General features: G+C 41.2%; 1 long non-coding RNA gene across 2 annotated transcripts in view; it reads right to left on the bottom strand.

Annotated features, from left to right (window-relative positions):
* Gm46401 overlaps positions 1 to 16,087 on the bottom strand; it is a 98,258-nt gene that overhangs the window by 21,510 nt on the left and 60,661 nt on the right. For both annotated transcript variants that reach the window (XR_001780857.1, XR_001780856.1), the window contains exon 3: positions 14,237 to 14,371. This is a non-coding gene — a long non-coding RNA (predicted gene, 46401). The remainder of the gene's footprint in view (positions 1 to 14,236; positions 14,372 to 16,087) is intronic.

The following is a 16,087-nucleotide window of genomic DNA, read 5'->3' as shown; positions in this document are numbered from 1 at the left end:
AGAAGCAACCATCATAGGAAGCTCTCATTCATGATCCTAGTCTACCTAAGTCCCCCTAACTCTCCTTCAATGGCTGATTCTTGATCTTTAACTATGACTGTCAGTGTTCTTCATGGAGTTTTTATTCAGCTGTCATGCTAAATGTCTGTTCTGCTGGAACTGTCAGACCAATATAGTCCTAGTTCTACACCATTGGTGTCTCCTTCGAAAGTCAACTAGGCAGGCTTATAAATACACAAGTAGAGAGCAGTTTACATCCTTTGTAGCTAGACTTTCTTTGACAAGGACCCCTAGTCATGCAGGAAGTTTGCAAGGGAGAACTATCTCTGGTCCCTATGGTCTGTGAAACTGGTCTCTGTTGCTAGACTTCATACCACCTCTACCGTACCATTCAAAGGGTTAATAACCATTCCATGCTAAAGGGAAGCATATACTTGTTACAAATCCTTCTTTATGTTAGACATAGAAGATACCAAGAGAATGTTAAGAAATGGTGTTTATATTTTCAACCATCTCTGAGAAATGTATTACCAGACAGTGGTTTCAGGGTGGGACCTCCCTTCCTATCTGGCAGCCATTTCCCTCCCATACAATACATGCCTTTCTTGGGATGTCAACTTACCAATCCACTCACCTCACTTCCCGCTGGCTGGTGGGACCCTTTTAGCGATGCTTGCACTGATAATATGTTCAACCTACTTCACTGCATGAGAATAAGGTATAGTCTCTTTCAAAAGTATTAACTTAGACAGATGAGGCAGATGGTCATATTAGATCATATGATCAGATGAAGCAATGAGAAGTCATTTAGATAATGTCTTTTTAACATTGCCTAGGTTAACTAGCAACACACCGCTATACAGGTTTCACACACCCCTATTCCTTTTTACGCCATTCTGCAGGAGTAAAAAAAAAAAAAAAAAAAAAGGAAGCTTTAAACCTCAACAGTTTTTTTTCTAAAGATAATAAAATAGTGTAAAGATTCTTAACTCCTCATATTAAAGAGAGGGTGTGGAGCAGGCTGGGAACCTCACTCTTCAAGGAAGATACTTTGTATGGCATTCCTTAGGTCCCACTGACCTTTTTTTTCCTATGAGATATTCTCATTCACCCAGAAATCATTAATAGTCTTCTAAGTAAGATAGATTAGTGATGAGAAAGCTCCAGAGATCCTCCTGCCCTAGCTCCCTAGTGTTAAGACTACAAGTACAGGCCTCCATGCCTGTGTTTTGGAAATGTCAGTTCTAAGGCATCAAACTTAGGTCTTGTGTATGCAAGACAAGAACATTACAGGCTGAACTATCCCCCAAGCCATCCTGGTGGCTTTCTAATGCAGCCACTAGCTCAGGAGCATGATACATCTCCTGTGTGTCTGCTGAGGGTGTGCTACAGCAGCGAAGTGAGGTGTGACTTGACATCTAGAATTAATTGAGAGATGCCAAACGCAGCACGTAGTTCTCAAAGATTGTCACTGGCTAAAGTGGATGGAATGGTGTGACAGCTAGTCAGACACTCCTGCCCTAGGCCTTCCTTCAAGTGCCATTTCTGAGCTAGGGGAATGTTCAGAACCACCACAATGGAGCCCAGCCTCTGTAGGTAGGACACATCAGTACCATACAGAGACGACAAATGTGACTGAGGTTTCAGTACAGCAAGCCCTTCGCATTCTTTTCTGCTTTCTCTTCATCTCTTCTTTTTCTCACCCATGTGAACTCTGTCCTCCTCCTTTTAAACTTTTACTTTTTCTATTTAGTTTATTTGATTTTATGGGTCTGTTTCTAGGATCTAATCCAGACCCCCTAATCTGTGAAGTACATGTTCTCTCAACCTTTCTTCTAGGAACTAGCAATACCTGTGAGATATCAGCCTTATACACATATCTCACCACTTCCCATTACAGTAGACCAAAGCCAACTATGTATAAAGTGAGCAGCTACTGTGTGAATATTCACTTACGTTTTATCTCCTATTGTCCCCATTTCTTTGCTTGAATATCCACTGTATCATCCCTGGTAAAATCATAAATCCCACACACATATTTCTCCCCACTAGTTTCTTTCTTTTTTCCCCTTGTAACTTTTAGCAAATACCACCTTGACCAGTGCAAACCATTGCCACAGATATTTACTCCCACCCCTGACTGCTGATAACTTGGAAGCCAAAAAGGTGTGCATACAGCCTTACTTAAAGGTATAAAATGAGACAAGTGTTGCTATGAGAAGAGGTGAGCTACAGGGGAGTGCCGAGCTCTGTGTGGCCCTGGTGGAAACAGCGGGACAAGGTTCCTCTCCCTGCTACAGGGCCTTGCTGTGAGCCTCCAGTATGGACAGCTGCTGTGGGCATAACCCTTGTTTGTATAATAATATACATATTTTCACATTCGCTCTTCTAATGTGAGTGACTCTATGATAATCTAAGATAGCATGAGTCCAGGAGCTGAAAGTGTAGCCAATGTCTCAGCAAAATGGTTGATGCTGGGATCTTCAGGACCGCTCTTAAGATTATGTGAAAGAGCTCTAAAAATCATGAGTTTTAAAATAATTTCTCAACTATACAAAAAATAAGGATGAATTATATGAGGGGTTTCGTGAACATAAAGGAACAAAGGCAGCTAAACTATGAGCCAGTTTGCTCAGAAAGATACAAAGACAGGCAGATCCCTGAGTTCAAGGTCAGCCTGGGATATAGCAAGGTTGGGACCAGGCGTGGCAGAAATGGTAATTTCAGAGCAGGGTCCCAACCGACTATCTTATGACCTATTCTTAACAAAGGCAGACAAAGCTCCAAATTCTTTTACAATATTAAGAAAAAAAATATGCTTGCTGTCCCTTAAAAAATCAAAGTCTGAGGTCAAGGGATGCTGATTCATGGGATAATCTAAAGGAGTAAATGACTGGATTCATATGTAAAATAAAAGACTGGACCTGGGTTCTGCAGGAGTTGAGCTATCCAGAGCTTTTGTTTGTTTTGTTTTGTTTTGTTTTGTTTTGTTTTGTTTTGTTTTGTATTGTTTTGTTTTGTTTGTTTTGTTTGTTTTGTTTTGTTTTGTTTAGGATAAAAAGAGAGACCTACTTGGAGAACAGAGAGACAGAGACAGATGGACAGACAGACACACAGACACACAGACACAGACAGACACACACACACACACACACACACACACACTAGCAGGACATGGACAGAGAGATCTCTTAGAATACCAAGCAAGCAGAAGATAAGAGGAATCTGTAGAGAGAAAGCAGAACATAGGGAGAAGCAGGCTGGAAAAGCTGGATCAAGCAAAATAGAACTCATGAGCTTGGATCCATGGTTTGACTCCAGTTGTTCTTTTTGAAGCTCCCAGACACCCCTCCTCTCAGAACCCCTCTCCATGCCAAAGCTGGTCCCTGGCAGGGGAGATCCTGCCTGGGGTCTGAGGTCAAGCTGACAATGAGGCGAGTTTTCTCTGAAACACATAATCAGCTCAACTGACAGCTTGCTAGGTGTCAGGCAAGCGCATGATTGCTACCTAGCGTGGCCTTCAGTTAAGATCTGGGGATCTGATTTAGGGTCCCTGAGCCTCTTGCTACAGTCCCGGGAAGGCAGCTTTGCTTGATGTTCTAGAGATCATTCTTGGAAGCTGGGTCCTCCTTTCTTACCTCCAGCAATCCTATAGGTCACAGCTGACACCTCTGCTTAGTAGCTGCGCCTTCTGTCCCTCTATAGAGCCCTCAAAGGACATGAAGCCTGTCCTAATCATGTTAAAGGAGGGAGTGGGCTTTGCAAGCAGGCAGAACTGAATTTTCTCTTTCATGCTGACTCGGCTGCAGCACGTGACTTCTCTTCAGCTTCCGTTTCCTCTTATGGAAACTGAGAGTAAAAGTTGAGCCCTCAAAACCATCCTTGGGCCTCATGATGATTTGCAATGGCCAAGTACACTCCTCAGCGGAAGGTGGGCGGCAGTCTCCCGGGCTCATCCTCTCCTTCCCTCAGAGAAAGGGTTGCCTTCCTTCACTTCTGGTACCATTGCCTCAAATGTCTTGTTTTCTTTTCTTTTCTTTTCTTTTCTTTTCTTTTCTTTTCTTTTCTTTTCTTTTCTTTTCTTTTCTTCTCTTCTCTTCTCTTCTCTTCTCTTCTCTTTTCTTTTCTTTTAATGTGTTCATGTTTCTGCAGATACACACAGGGAAAGGTATGCATGAACATGTGTGTGTGTGCGTGTGCGTGTGTGCGGGCGCGTGCGCGTGCGCGCACAACTAACTAGAGGGTTGGTGAATGAGAGCCTATTCACTTACATTCGTCATTACATGTCTTTTCCTACTTTTTTTCCTCTGTACAGAAAACCCTGTTTTTTAAACACTGGCTTTCTGCTAAGATGACCGATTCCGAGATGCATGTCCTAAAAAGGGTCTTCCTCCCCCACATACCACCAGTGCCACGCACACATAATTCCAGCTCATGTTCACTCTCCCTGCTTGCTCCAACAATGGCCTTGACAGCCATGTCACCTCCATTCAGCATCTAATCAAAGACTGCACACCACACTGGTTTCAGCATTTTAGACACCTTACTCATTTTTGTTTTGTCCTACATAATAACATTATTTTTGAACGATGCAAACTTCTTATTTTATAGAATGTCTCAAAGCCAGAACACTGTCTCCACATGATTAGATAGGTTACCATTGCTAGTTATATTTTCATTTCAACTCTCCTGCCCTGAAGGTGGATACCCTTACACTAAGGTGTGCCCTAGTGGCAATATTAAGTTTCAGATAGCTAATGGGTGAGGTGTGACTACCCATTCCTCCACCTCTCTGTTTGCTCTGTAACTAACAAGAAGGGTGTTGGTAGTTGGTATCTGTCACATATATTGTTTTACAGTTACCCTTTCACCCACAGTTTTAGTATCGAATGACCATTTTTGCAGGAATTACATTCACAGTACAAAATACTTCCCTGAGTTCCTTGATCCTTATTTCACAGATTGTTCTTCAAGCCCCATCTCTCCTGCCGGAGCTTTTCTTCCCCTGTGATGAGTTCATTTCTGATAGGCTCAGCTCTCTCATATCCACTTCTGTCCACAGCCAATGTCTGGACTCACTCACTCACTCACTCACTCGCTCGCTCGCTCGCTCGCTCACTCACTCACTCACAACGTCTTTCTGCCCTTACAATGGCCACCCTTTGCTTTTCTGAACCTCTTTCTGCCCCTATCTGAGCATCTCTTATTCTGCTTCAGCTCGAATCTTGTTTTCAACCCACTCTAAAGTTCCATAGAAATAGAACAAAAGCCAGGTTGAAATTCATTGTCCATCTCCTGTTAGTTTCAGTTTTCTAGAACACAAAGGTGCTGGTGTTTGTATTAGCAAAATTCAACACACACACACACACACACACACACACACACACACACACAGAGAGAGAGAGAGAGAGAGAGAGAGAGAGAGAGAGACTCTTCCCTTCTGTATAAAAAACAGTTGGCTTATTTTCTCTTTAAACTTCCTCCTGTTTGAAGCCTCTTCAGCATTTATTATTTTATTTTCCACGTTTTCCCTAGAAAACCTCCTTATCTTGGTAACTATAAAGCGGCAGCACACAAATGCTCCTTTCTCTGCACTATCGCCCACATCTTCTTAAAAATGGAATAATGCCTTCTTACCACGTTAAACACTTATCTCTTCGTTCACTGGGGAACACGTGCTTCCTGTGACCATGGCCTCCAGGAAGATCCTGTCTAATTTTCTAATCACAAGTTGCAAAGATTGGATGAAGACCACTTGCTGATAGTTTCTCTGCTCGGTAGAGTCATCTCCTTTAGCTGTGTTGTTTGCTTTTCAACTTTAGTTTGTGGGGATTTTTTTTTTAAGTATATGCTTTCAAGTCAGTCATATTTCTTGTCACTCATTCTTGGCTTTTATTGGGACCGTTTATAGGCCTAAGTTGCTTGCCTACCCTACTGGGTGGGAGAAAACTTTATTACAGACTGTGTGTATCTAAAGGGTGTTTCCAAGAATGTGAGCCTGCAGAGAAGTCTTCTGGGTTTTGAAGCATCTGGAAAGGAAATGATGCTTCGATGCATCTTCTGGTGTGAATAATAGTCATCCAGGCGAAAGGATGGGGCTGAAATCACACCAGAGAGCAGCTGATGTGCTGGCACAGACGATGAGCTTCCACACCTGAGTATCATGTGAGTCGTCAGCATTGCACAGCACAGGATGAGACTGCATGTTGCATGGTGTCTATAGTCAGGGAGCAAAGAGCCATGAATGCTGGACAGCCACTCACTTTCTTCTTTCTACCCAGTCCAGGAGTCCAGCCTAAAGGAAGGGGCCACTCAAGGTGGATCTTCTCTCTCAGTTAAACCTCCTTGCCTATCCAACCTCTTATAGACATGCCCACAACTGTGTCTCCTGGGTCACTCTAAATTCATGCAAGTTGGTCATGGAGATTAATCATACATCTGGTCACCATGTTATAGCTCCCTGCCAAATGTCCCAGTGTGGTGCCCACTCAGGGTCATCAGAAAGCCTCACCCCTTACCACTGCTCACCTCACTACTCCTTGCTCCACGTACTGTACTGTGCCATGCTTTCCCTACCGCGATGAACAGCTGTATGAACATCTTCCCTTCCTTGAGTTCCTTTGGCCCGATATTTTATTACAACAATGAAAGAAGTAACACGTCAATAGAAAGTGGCCTGGAAAAGAGTGGGAATGGAGGCAAAAAAAAAAAAAAAAAAAAAAAAAAAAAAAAAAAAAACCCTATGCATCTGTGATAGTAATCCTGGGAAAGGTAATCAATGACATTTTCCACTGTAGTGATGGTGAGGTCTAGAGATGCTAGCACCATTTGGATATGTAGTAACTACATAGAAGGAGGGAGCCATGTGTTAGTTATGCTTCTATTGCTGTGTTAAAATGCTATAAGCAATAACTAATAGAGGAAAGGATTTCTTTAGGATTACAAACGATACCCTGTGGCCCCGCTTTTCCTGCCACAGTGGATTTTATGAGTTCAAACAAATTGTTCCTTCCTTGATTTGCTTTGGCAAAATATTTTTTGAATTAAATTAAATTAAATTAAATTGTTAAAATTAAATAAATCCAAAGGATTGTAATCAATGATGATTGAGTGTCAGTGGCAGGTGTGATGGGTGGAAGAGCAAGCTGAGAGCTAACATCTTGAACGTGAAGCAAGAGGCAGAGAGCAGACTGGGAATCAATAAAATGTGACTTTTGAAACCTCCAAACTCAGTGCCAATGGTGCACTTTCTTCAGCTAGGTCACACTTCTCAAGCCTCTCCAAAAAGAGCTACCGATTGGGGACTAAGGATTCAAATGCCCAAAACCATGGGGAATATCTCATTCAAACTACCGTATGACTAACTCAAAACTGTGGTTCCAGGTATGCAGGGTTCCAATTTGGTTGACCCTGGGTTCTGAGGAAAGACTTGAACTTAAACTTCTAGGACCGTCTGGAGTCACAGCTGTACAAAGTGAAAGGAATGTAGCCCCTTAAGCTCTGAACCACTTCTGGCCACCTTTATGTTTGCTAAAATTGTTTACTCTGTAGGCCTTTTAGATCAGATTATGGTACAATTAATTGGACAAGGACAAAACAAAAAAATTATGAGCAGTTAGGTTGTATGAACAATTACTGGAAAGTGTTTCCTATTTTCAACTATACCTTCACTACCATCCTTACTATTTTTTACATCTTTTACATCCTTCCTCCAGATCTCACACCTGTTGATGAGCTGAGGTGATAGCTCAGTGGCTAGCGCACCTGCTGTCAAAGCATGAGGACCCCTGTTCATATCCCCAATACTCAAGCGAAGCTTGACATGGTAGCTTGACTTTGGAATCCTCTAAAGCCCGTACTCTGAGATTGTAAGCCAAGGTAAGAGAATGCCTAGTTCGTGTGCCAGGGAGCCCACTGCATGCAGTAGCAAACAGAAAAAAGTGACTGTCTGAAACAAAGCAGAAGCAAAAACCAATACCCAAGGTCATCCTCTAACTCCACACGTGTGCTACAGCATGCAAGCACCCGCACAGACACACAATCACACTTGTGCAGGGAACTCGGGAGAGACTGGCAAGGAGAGAAAAGTGTATAGAGTGTAAAATAAAACATGTTTGTCTCACCTCTTAAGTATTTAGCTTACCTACTAAAAATTGATTGCTGTTATCTCTTAGTTATTCATCCACATTGCATGTACTGGATGCTAGCCATAATCTTCTATCCTCTTCCTTCAGAATATCTACCTGAGTTCTTTATGATTTCACATCCCTTGATCCTTCTCCACAACCTAATTGTCATCACTATCAGAACTTACTACAGTAACACTTTAAGCATATCTCTCAGCTATCATAAGTCCTGCAGAATGCCCCATAACATAAAATAAGTGCTAAGATTTCATCATGTTTGAAAACTCCCGAGCTCTGCCTTAGTCCATCCAGGCTGTTATAACAAAATATCTTAGCCTGCATGATGTATAAAGAAAATAAATTCATTTCTCACAGTTCTAGAAAGCAACATGGGATATCTGCTGAGGTCACTCATGGTTTGCAGGTGACAATTGTCTTCTTGAACCATCATATGGCAGAGCAAACCAAGCACAGTCTGTGTTCCCTTTCAAGGATATTATTCCCACTTATGGGACTCGGTTCTTACGCATCAACCGCCTTCCAATGTCCCAGTGCGGGTCACAATCCTGAAACATACAATCCTCAATTTCCTTCTATATTCAATTTTTAAAAGAAAACTCCTAGAAGGTTAAATACTTCTCAACTCTAGGATTCTGAAAGTCACAATCTCTTCTCAAAATTCCCCAAAGATCAAACACCCAAAGGCTGAACTTTCAAAAGTCCAAATCTTCAGAACCACAATTCCCACTGAGAGGAAAAAGCTACAGATGAGTAAAAAGCTCAATTCTAAGAAAAGGATAACGATGCTGTTTCAGAACAAGTCAACCCCAGTGTTTGGGGGCCAGCTCTGAGGCACAGACAAATTCAGGATCGCAAGAACTGGATTATATCGGGGATTTGTTAACTGAAGTGCAGCCCTAGAAAGCAGCAGAACCAATTGATCTCTGTTGCATGGACCAGAAAAATGGACTTATACCGTGATCAGAGTGAAGTAACGCTATAAATCGGGATGCTTCTGGATGATATCAAGCGAATATCAAAGAATTCAGCCACATTTCAGGAGCTAGTGGTATCAGAATCTAGTTATAAATCTCTGCATGTCATTCCAATGGTTTATTTATAGCATTTGTGGAAACTATATTAGGAAACCTGACCTGTGGGACTCAAGAACACTCTTAGCAGTTACAATTCAAAATGGATTCAGTTATATAAAGCTGAATTTGCACGTGTGTTTCTTGATGTCTCTAAGATGGCTGCATCATGCTCACTGGAATGAATACCTAGAAGCCTACTGAGACATTTTTATCAACATTAACTAAAAATTTAGTTGCTTTTTACAGAAGAAAATAGATTTGAATTGAATTCTTGTATCATAATAAGAACTGTGGACTTTAGATATAATCTAGACCTTTAGATGTCAGCATTAAGAAATGATGACATTATTATTCCTATCCATACCAATATATTTAATAAAAATTTGGATGCTCATAATTGGCTACTCAATAAGGCAATAGTGGGAACTTCAGTTTTTAAATTTATGGTGTTTCTTCCAACTGATGAAATTTCAGAAGATTTTAATGGCACAAAACATGATTTACTTCAAGAACCCAATTGAATTACTGAGTGATTTCAAAACCAATATGTGTCTGGCGAGACAAGCCTTTTATATAATAGTGTGTTGTTCAGTTTCTTTATCATTTCTACCAAATTTGTATTCTGTCATTATTGTGTGTGGGGATGCCTTTCTACACAGCAAAACAGCACAGTAGTGTGATAAAAATTGTAGAAAAATTTAATAGCAAATATTTCTGTTGGAATATACCAAATCATGGAGAAATTCCAAAAAATGAGTGTCACATGATTATGAAGATAGTAGATCCACCCCTAAAATAATCAACTATTCATAAGAATCCAGGGCTGTAAAATACAGTTGGTATTTATAACAATCAAATAGCTATGATCTGTGCAGTTAACCACACCTTATCAATATAAACATTATCTCATATAACAAACTTTTAAAAAAACCTTCATTCTCTCTTCAAAAAAAATGACATTGACTTAGTTTTTTGAGGGTGGGTTGAGGTAACAATGGGTATGCACGTGCTGCAACACCTATGTAGAGGTCAGAGAACAATTTTCCAAATTCTTCTTCTACTGTTCCAGGTATTGAACCCAGGTTGTCAGTCTTGATAGAAAATGCCTTAACTAACTGGGCCATCCTGTAGGCCCTATGGCCTCTTTTTTTTTTCATATTTTTATTAGATATTTTCTTCATTTATATTTCAAATGCTATCTCCTTTCGTAGTTTCCTCTCTGAAAATCCCCTATACCCTTCCTCTCCCTGTCCCCCAACCCACCCATTCCCCACTTCCTGGCCCTGACATTCCCCTATACTGGGGCATAGAATCTTTGCAAGACCAAGGGCCTCTCCTCCCATTGATGGCCAACTAGGCCATCTTCTGTTACATATGCAGCTAGAGACATGAGTCCCACCATGTGTTTTCTTTGATTGGTGGTTTATTCCCAGGGAGCTCTGGGGGTACTGGTTATTTCATATTGTTGTTCCTCCTATAGGGCTGCAGACCTCTTCAGCTCCTTGGGTACTTTTTCTAGCTCCTATATTGGGGATCCTGTGTTCCATCCAATAGATGACTGTGAGCATTGACTTCTGTATTTGCCAGGCACTGGCAGAGCCTCACAGGAGACAGCTATATCAGGCTTCTGTCACCAAGCTCTTGTTGGCATCTGCCATAGTGTCTGAATTTGGTTGTTGTTTATGGGATGGATCCCAGGTGGGGCAGTCTTCCTTCAGTCTCAGCTCCACATTTTGTCTTTGTAACTCATCCCATGGGTAGTTTATTCCCCCTTCTAAGAAGGATTGAAGTGTCCACACTTTGGTCTTCTGTCTTTTGACCTTTTTTGTAGGTTTTTGTTCTACTGTTAAAAGCTGTTAGCATTAATTTTTGTAATTTTCTATACTATATAGTTTTTCTTTGCTTCATTCTCAATATTAGAAATTTAAGTTATATAAATGCTTTTAGACAAGTCTGATTTGTTCAATCATGCTTTGCAGATTTAATGCCACAAAAATGCATTAGCACAATATTGACATGGGTGTGCACAGTCGGCAGGTAGCTTCCTCTACAAGTGGAGAGATTATGTTGCTGTGCACAAAAGAACAGGCATACCAAAAATATAACTTCTCAAGGCCTTGCCTCTGGTGTCAAAACTGTATGTGGTATGGAACTATCATGCTTTGTGATGGATCTCACCAGGACCTTTCCTGTCACAGATTTCAAATTATTAAGCTGCATACCCAGGTAGGTACATGGCACATGAACTGGATCTCACACATAGTGTGTACCATGTGTGGGAGTCCAAATACTTTATTTCAAAAAGTAAGTTTCACAGAACCAGGACAACATATTGGCCCTATGTCAAATTCTATTTTTTAGTGAATTTATAAATAAATAAGTACAGTATTGGGTAAAATTGTGTCTAAGAGATGTATATAAAAATCTGCTAACCAACAAAACACCAAAGTAAAGATCCCACTAAAACCAATGATGATGAACCAATGAGTTTTACTGGGGTTATTTACAGGGAATGTGGGTAAGGAGTTCCTTATAGGAGTGGAAAATATTCAAGGGCAGCTGTGTCAGCAAAAGCTTACCCCAGCATGGGTGACAACTCAAGAAATGTCAAAAGCATGAACTTACTGCAGCACTTGAAGAAGTTACAGTCAGTTTCTTTGCCAAGTTGATCTGAGCCTCATGTATACAGCTAAGCTAGTATAGAAGAAACTCTCGGGAGTCCTTACTGGTTAGATACGGTTGGAGAGGGAGGTCCCTAGTGTGTATGGTTGGTTTCTGAGGCTTCCTGACCTTAAGAAACTTCCTAGTGGATGGGAAGTTTCCCTTCTCTTTAGAACATATTGAGCCGTGAGTAACTGCCTGGCATGGTGGCATGGTCAAACTCTGAGGCAATAGCTACACATCAGTAATAATCTATGATTAGCCATTCTGTCATGGGAGAGAGCATCAGCAGGATTAACATATGAAAGAACCCATTCAGCAGAGGGCTGGAAACTGGTCCCCACCTGCCTACAAGAAATAAGAGGATGTGGGAGAAAAGGCCATGTATAGAAATGTCAAAGAAGGCTAGTGTTCTGTAAATGACTTCACAGAGCCCTGAGACTCCTGGCCCAGTGCTTTTGAGCATAGGCTTTCTAGCTCACTAGCCCACCCCCATCCTCACAGTGTCTTCTGTTTCTTAATGAGCTGTCTTTACTTCTATTGCTATCTACATGTACCCCTGATGTACTTCGTTGTCATGGGAGATAGCACCTGGAAATATCAGTGAATGCCCCATGGACTCAGAACCATGGCCATAACCATTCCATGTCTCATCATATAAACTCATCTTAATTATAGTGGGGACAATGTGAAAGTATAAAAGATTTTATAATCGCAACCCCATCTGTGCATTTAGGACAATATTAAGGAAATACTGAAACTTTTTTTCCACATAATCTGGGTCATCAGACTTCTATGATTAAGCGACATCTCCACTTTTCTTCTCCAGCCTGCAGTGCTAGAGTAGTGATTTGACATGGGCAGGAAGTATTAGTAGTGCAACGACTCAATTCTGGAAACGCTGGGGACCTTAGCAATAGAGTTTAGAAATCATTCAACAGCTCCTTTGAAGTAATCACACCTCCTAGGTGATGACCACAGTTTTCAATTTGATTGTCTAGAATTTTGAGTTAATTCTTAAGTCTATCCCACTACCATCATCAATTGTACCTTTGCTGTACCATGATGCATCCTGTGTTAACATGTTAAAGCCATGATAATGGTCAAGGATACAACTGTTTTTCAACCTGCCTGCTTCCTGGCTTGATATCCTGAATTGGAACTCTAATTTGTGTGAATCTCTCTCTGTGTCTCTGTCTCTGTCTCTGTCTCTCTCACCTTTGTGTGTGTGTGTGTGTGTGTGTGTGTGTGTGTGTGTGTTTGAGGCAGGGTCTCATGTAACCTGGACTTGCCTCAATTACCTTGAATTTCTGAACCCTCTGCTTCTACCTCCTAAATACTGGGATCCCATATATATACAACTGTATAACTGTGTCTAATTTTATGTGGCTTGGCCATCAGACTCAGGACTTCATGCATGGTAGGCAAGCACTCTACCAACTGAGCTATATTGACAACCCCTAGATAAACTTTAACTTTCTATGCATAGTCCTGAAGGCCCTATATTCCCAGAGAACAGCTTGACTATCCTTCCCCATCAGCATAATATAAAGACTGAGGGGGGACACTGCACAAAGCTACACTCATTTTTACTGTTTACTTTTTTAATGGTAAAATACATCACAAAACTTTTCTATGATAAACACAACTGATTCTGCAGATTTTAGCATGAGCAGGCTAAAGTGTTTATGCTATTCCCTGGACTCTTGATGAAACCACAGGCCACTGACCCGCCCCCTTTCTGGGGAAATGCCATTAAGGATGAGAGAGAGGCTGCAAGCTGCAGGCTTCTGTTAATTGCTGTCCTCTGATTTTTATGCCTTCTCCACTTTAGAATGTCAGAATGACAATGAGCAGGAAAATCACAAGGTGGTTTCCATTTGCATCCTTTATAGAGAAAGGATCTAAATGTGTGGAAAATTTTTTAGGAAAACTGTAATTAGGGAGGCATTGCCTTGCAAAGAAAGGGAGAAAGAGTCCCGACAGTGGTAACCAACATGTCAAGCATGTTGGTTCTACACTGAAACAGGCTTTTGTGTTTTAAAGACTTGCTCTGTAATTAGGAGATTGGGGTGTCAGCCGAGACTGTTGTGTTTTGCAAGCACAATTTTCCCCTTATCCAAACCATGGTGGCTGTTGTATATAAACAAAGCGTAAAGCAGATAATCACATTAAGAGGAATAACAATGATGAAGGTAAGAAAGGAACAGGTGAAGACACTGTGACTTCTTCCCACTTAACGCTGTGCCTCTTTCCTTTTCCTTCCTCTTTTCTGTGTGTTGTCATTTGGAACTGAGTGCCATATCTCACAGTGATATCTATAGTCATCTGGCAGGCAGAAGTAGCCCCACTCACCTGGGCTGAGGTTTGTCTCACACTGTCCTTGGAGAGAAGAGTCACAGCAGAGTCACAGCAACGAAGCTGATGATGCTTCCTGCTTGTGCTCCCATTTGGAAAAGGAACATGGAGAATGCAGAATGAGAAGCAAACCTCGGAGCAAGCATAAAACACTGACAACCAGAATAGGAAATCAAGAAGGTCTACAGGGTCTCACCGAAGGTGGGGGCTGCCGACTTCCTGAAAGCCTGCAGGGCTGGCATGCCGAGACTTATTGATCCTCTGCAGTCTGTCTCTGACTGGTGGTTATGGTCTGCATATTAACATGCAGCCTCAGAGATGATGCCCCCAGACTGGACAGCAGGAGTTTAGTCCACGAACCCCTGAAAGCAATTCTTAGTGTCTCGGTAAGATAAAGAACTCTACACTGGGTCCAATATTACTGACCAAGGATTTTAGGGGACATTTAACTGATAATTGGTTCCACTTTTCCCACTAGAATGAAATGCTTTATATTCAAAGCCCACAATTATAGAGTGTTATCTACTGGTTAAACTGGATATTCTGTTCCACTAGCAAATAAAAGAAGAAATAGTTTGCATTTTCTTTTCGGGAAAAGTAGGTTGTTATTTTAATTTGATATCTGGATTATATTTTGAAATATTCCAATAATAGAAATAAAATGTAAGTAGCTTCCTTTAATTTATAGAAGAGATTTTCTCCTATATATACATGTAGCATACATTCTGAAAAAAAAATAGGTTTCTATTCAATAACTTTTAACTATTGAATGTAATTGACAGGGCTGGCAGCTAATTATAAGGTTCAACAGAACTTCAACAATTCAAAATAACTCATTAATCCATGTACCAAATGTTTCCCTTATAGACACAAATCACTCCACTATAAACATCAACTGGCTTGTTTACAGTCTGAGTGCTGTAGTTAAATATGCATTTGGGAGCAATGACTTTTTCCTTAGAAACTTAAAATATTCTTAGCAGGAGATTGTCTGACAAGAAGGTCAGACTTAACCAGATTTTCTTCTGACAACAGGAGGCTTAGCATTTCATATTTGTAAATTGGAAATAAAAACAAGTTTCTCGAGGCAAACTCATGAAAATTCAATCTAATCTATTGCTTTAAACCATACCATTCCTCCAAGAAATGACTAATTAGGGATAATGTCAGAGCAAGGCTCTGATGCTTAGGCCACAAATTATTCTAGATAAATCTGAGAGAAAAGACCATGGGGTGAAGGTTAAAAGCATGGAGGGAGGAGGGATAAGGCTGGAGAATTGCTGTGAGCTCAAGGCTAGCCTGGGTTACACATGAATTCCAGACTATCATAGGTATGGACAGAGCAGAATGATAGATGAGTCAACAGAAGTTGGAGCTTCAGAGGAGGGCAGGACAAAAACGAGCCAGAGACACTAGTCCGGGTAAGATGCTGCAGGAACAAAACAAATGACTCCAGTGACCTGTGGCTAAGCCTCCATCCCTGTGCACTGAACATGGAGATTGAATGCAGCATAGAGGCACAAAGTGAAGAAGGGATTGTGAGGGGGAACGGGAGATTGGAGGTCAGGACGAAGGACAGAGGCTGAATCGTGGGAGGGAATGAAAATGGATACCTTCTGAGCAACCTTGACCCTTTTTTTTTTTTTTTTTTTTGGCTGTTGTTTTATTTTGTTTTTGTTATTTTATTTATTTACATTTCGAATGTTGTTCCTCTTCCTGGTCTCCCTTCCACACCTCTCCCTTTGCCTCTAAAAGGAAGTTCCTCCACCCACTCACCCACTCACCCACTCCTGTCTCACTTCTCTAGCATCCCCCTTTGCAACAAGCCTCCACTGGACCAAGCACCTC

This window comes from Mus musculus, chromosome 13, assembly GCF_000001635.26.
Source record: "Mus musculus strain C57BL/6J chromosome 13, GRCm38.p6 C57BL/6J".
In the NCBI taxonomy this organism is placed as follows: domain Eukaryota; kingdom Metazoa; phylum Chordata; class Mammalia; order Rodentia; family Muridae; genus Mus; species Mus musculus.
Note: the sequence above shows the minus strand (reverse complement) of the source record. Positions and strands in the feature narration are given on the sequence as shown.